The sequence below is a fragment of the Malurus melanocephalus genome, unplaced genomic scaffold, assembly GCF_030028575.1.
Source record: "Malurus melanocephalus ecotype Western Australia unplaced genomic scaffold, MMel_1.1 scaffold_696, whole genome shotgun sequence".
Taxonomy (NCBI): domain Eukaryota; kingdom Metazoa; phylum Chordata; class Aves; order Passeriformes; family Maluridae; genus Malurus; species Malurus melanocephalus.
In genome coordinates this window covers 137,060-142,107 of record NW_026623928.1, presented here as the reverse complement: position 1 = coordinate 142,107, position 5,048 = coordinate 137,060, and positions in this window count along the sequence as shown.

Genomic DNA, 5,048 nt, shown 5'->3' with positions numbered 1-5,048 from the left:
GCTGGCTGTGCGGGCCGGGGTGGCGGCACGGCGGGGGAGAGGAGGCGAGGAAGGTGATGGACGGGAGCGGGAGCGGGGCCGGCGCTGGTGATGGAGAGGAGATGGCGGGAGAGGTGTGGCAGGCGCAGCCCGCAGCCACCTCAGCCTCCCGCCGGCCCTGCAGCATTGTGCGCCCGCCGGTCATTGTCCGCGGGATGCGGGCGCGGCGCGCTGGGTGCGGCGGCTGATGCTGATGCTGATGCTGATGCTGATGCTGATGCTGATGCTGATGCTGATGCTGATGCTGATGCTGATGCAGGTGCAGGGAAGGGAAGGGATGCGATGCTCTGGGGCGGGGGGCGATCGGCGGAGCCCGGGCTGGGCCTTGACGCGACGGCACCGCGGGGGAGCCCGAGGGCAGCGAGGCCGGTGCGGCGCTGCAGGCGCTCCCTGCGCTCCCTTCCACTCGCGGTGCAGCTGTGCTCGTCCCGCTGCTCCCACACAAGGCTTCCTGCCCAGCAGAATGGTCACAATTGCACCTGTACGTGTCCTGGGCTGCCGGGGCTGGCATATCTGTGTGTGAGAAGACATTCTCACAAACGCAGACTCTGCAGAATCCATCTCTTTGTATATGCAGTGCATGTCTTTTTCACAGCCATTAACTGAGGAAACCTGCCTCTTGGACTAGTGTGCAATTTTTGCTTAAATTACTGTATTGCCATCTCTCAGTTTAATTTTGACTGCTTATGACAGGTATGGATCCTACATTTGAGCTACCTTTTGGCACCRAATACACATTTGTAGTCTGTTTCTGTTTTTTGCTGTGAATGCAAATATTTAAAGGATGCTGATCATACCTTATAGGTTGGGAACATAGAAATATAGATTAAAAAATTTTCATTTGACCTCTTAGTTTAAAAAAAGAAATAATGAGATGCATTTTTTAAAACATTTGCATTCTGATGCTGTCTGTGCATTACTGTAAGGTGACGTGTTGGACTCACATTCTCAGCATCTCTGATTTGCTGGGTCAGATTCTGCYGAGGTGAGGGTATCATGCTTGGTCTAAGGTTTGGGGGAGCCCATCAGGAGTATGTTTTGTTCCTTTTCAGGCAATACTGTGAGGTTAATTGCTTTTGCTCTGACTCAGGTTTTGTTTCTATTGATCTGGCCTGCTCCTTTGCGTAGAAATTTCAAACCCAGGCCTGCTATGCTGTAAATGCTGCCTCTGCTGGCACTCAAGCTGGCTCKGATAGGTTCTTCAGTGAGTTAAATACCTGGTGATTTTAAAAGCTTTTCTATGAATGGGTACAATTTTGGTGAAATCTGGGAGTGGTGAGATGGAATAGGGTACAAGACACAAGTACTCTGTCAATCAAAAGACACCATGGATGCCTCGATACAAGAAGAACATCGAACTAGGAGAGTGTCCAGAGCAGGGTRACCAAGATGGGGAAAGGTGTCAAGGACAAGGCTTAGGAGGAGCAGCGGAGGTCACTTGCATTGTTCACCTTGGAGAAGAGAAGGCTGAGGGGTGGCYCCATCAAACTCTACAGCTTCCTCAAGGGGATCAGCAGAGGGAGAGGTGCTGATCTCCTCACTCTGGTGACCAGCAGTAGGTCACAAGGAATTGAATGAAGCCGCAGCAGGGGATGTTCACACTGAACAGTAGGAAAAGCTGCTTCACTGAGAGTTTGGTTGGGTACTGGAACAGGCTTTCCAGGGAAGTGTTCAGGACACTAAACCTGCCGGACTTCAAGCACCATCTGAATGATGCTYTTAGTCATGTTTTTCTGGTTTCAGCCTTAATGGAAATCTGCATGTTCGAGACAGTATCCTGAATGTCTTATAAATGAAATATCTTAATTTTTCTTGTTCTTTGTCACATTATGTATGAACCAGCATCTCAGCTGGATCTRATGGGTGGTGTTTCACACGTACGCCTGTTCCAGCTGAGAATCCAGCTCATCACCTCTTTATATGGGAGGAGGATACTGCTGCCTTGTTTATCATYGTACAAACAGAAACTGGTGCTTCCATTTTTAAAGCAGCACAGTTCAGCTAAATATTATCCTCTAAGTTTTCAGGGRTAGTTTTTAAATAGTAAACTGTAAGGATAAAATCTGCATTTAACATGAGTTTAGTTTTATCCTAGTTGTTTATTTGTCAAGTTATGTTCTTCCCATTATGAGCAGAGCCACTTAAGTCAGTATATTTTGTGTTACATGGTATGTGTTCATTTGGTTTGTTTTGTTGAAGAACATGGGCAAAGCATGACTGTTCCTCAGCTGAGCAGTGCCATTGGTGGCAAAGATTTCTGTTGTTTCAGAGCATTCTTAAAGAGTTCACAGACTCTAGGGATGACAAAGGAACCTATCTTTTGCCATATGATAGAAGGGCAAGATTCACAACAGTTCGCAAATGACAAAAGACCATTGCTTGTAATGTTTTTGTTTTTAGAGGTCTTTTGATTCTAAAACATGGATAGAAATGACATGTGCTTACATTTCTGCTTAAAAGCTGATGTGAAGAGACAAACTTTTGGCTTAGTTTTTGCTCAACTTCATGGTAATGGGAGCATTCATATTCATAGAAAATGGAAGGAAAAGGCAAGATGGATACAGGGCATGTGAAATTAGAGCAATGTGTACATGAGGTTCTTTAAGGTGTTAATGGCRGTAGGGTGGGAGAAGAAAATACATTTTTTGAAGCTATATTGAACTGCAAACTGATAAGAGACTCTGAGAAGGTAGTAATCTGGTTGGAAATAAGGAATTCAAAAAAAGAAAACAGTCTGCTGTGGAGATCTATGTTGTTAAAAGTGRGTGTGGGAGCCCAGAGTGCAGATTTTTTTCTGATCTGTTCTGAAACCAATGTTTGCATTTATTGACTGAAGAGCTGAGTTAAAAATGGCAAAAACTTCCAAATTTAACCTTAATTGCTTTCAGTAGAGAAATTACTTAAATATCTGACAATTTTTTGTGGTAAATGTAAAATATCTTTCTCTGATATCTGTAAGACGAGGTGATTGTTCATATGGCCTTAGAAAGAAAAGGAAGGGTTTTCAGGAGAAGGATATGGGGAATGAATTTTCCCTCACTGTTTGTTGTTTTCTTGTTTATATGCATTTCAATTAAATAAAAGAGGGTTATGTTAAAGAGGGTTAAAATCAAAATTTAATGATGGAGAGCATGATACTATGAACTCCATGAATTGCAGTGTTTCTTTTCCAGGTGGTGTGTGTTGTTTTGTGGTTGAGTGTGGTCCCACTTACATAAAATAATGCACAAAGTACAAAACCATGTAAATGTTTTATTAGGCCCCCATCTGGCGGTGAGCTGGGCAGGTTGATAGAGCTTGTCCTTGTCCTGATGATCCTGCCATTCTTAAATAGAGTCTCCAGTCAGTATCGATTTACATTTCATGCTAAGAAGTACTGATTCTGGAAAAGTCCGTTTCCTTTCAGGACAGGGCAGGATTTTCTTTTTCACTGGTAGTGTTCTCAGTGTGCATTGTGTTACGCCAACTTCTTGGGAAATAACTGCATGAGAAAGAGACAGATGGTATTTTAGCCACAGAATACTAGAATATTGGTTTAACAAATCTGCTTAGATTTGCTGTGGGTAACAATAATGCTTCTGTCCCCTTTTTACTGTTTCCATGGAGTCGCCAGCTACTTGGATAGAGTTCTTTTGGTTCATGTTTTAGAGCAAGGGCCAATGGTTATTTTGGCATGAGCAGCCTAGCAGCACCAGATTCATCCCATATTCCATGCGCAGAGCCCCATATCCAAGGGATATTGTGAGCTCAGTTCAGAAGGGATATTCCTGAAAGTACTTACAGTATTGATTAGAAATCTAACTACAGTACAGTTATTTTTGTGCAGTCAAAAACAGAGGGTGGTTAGGATTTGTCCCAAAGAGTTGTTTATCACCTTTTGGTGGAATAAAACCTGCATAAACTATTAGCATGCGAAATTTGYGATTTTTCTGACTATAAAAGAAAATGCAGAACAGAGTTGTGTAAATTGTGCAAATAATCTCAGCAAGTCTGAGCTGAGTTTTTGGGTTGACAGCATACYGAATTACGATGCAATATTAAAATAATTAAATCATGCTTTTAATCACAGTTTTCATTAATTATGTATTTTGTTATGTAACATAACGCACACAGGATGGTATGTGAYAATTAGGACTTGAATTTTTTTCTGAAAAAATGCAAAACATAGATGAAAYCTGGTAAATAAAAGCCAAAGCAAATACTTAGTTTAGGATTCATTCAAATCCCACTAGATGAATCACATAGGTTTTGGAGATATAGGGAGTTGTATGTGGTCAGTGTTCCCCTTGTAGCTAACAGAGTTGGTGCAGCGATGGGAATTAGTGTAAGTAGAAATACTATTTTCCTAAAATATTCCTTAAGAACAGATCAGTGAACAAGCATGAATCCAGTCTAGCTACTGGGATGAAATTTCAAGCATGTAAACACTGGAACTGCTCCTCTAGTTCCAAGGTATTTTCCCCATTTTGTGGGAGTAGAAAATGCCTYTCTTAAAATTGTTGCAGATTGTTGGCAGAGATGGTTAAGCACAGGAAGTTTGTGAAAATTTGCAGGGGATGAAAAAGCTTCACRTAATACTTGCATCATGCTTGCCATGTTCTGAAATTCTGGTTCTAGAGTTAGGATTGGTATCTAGAGCCAGGGTGCTTGCATCAGCAGTGGTGACCTGGAAACCCCCTCAGAGTTACCCAGCCTGAATCACAGCACCCTTTTCTGTTGGACAGTTGGGTCAGTGGGGTGCCAAATTCGCGTGTTATCTTGGCAAGAACTGAAATACTGGCTCTGGGTCCAGAGAAAAACAGGTTTATTTCAGAGTTTTTACTTGTTCATGTTGACCATTGACAAATAATAGYGTGTCTTATTTCTCACAGGGCTTCCAAAGGAGCTGAGTCCAGAACCTTGAGGAATGTCACACAGTAGTTGCATTAGTTGCAGTTACTGAGCTAAGTGGCACTGAAAGCAACTGAAAAATATGGCAGTCCATATTTGAAATAAACACGTGGACTCTC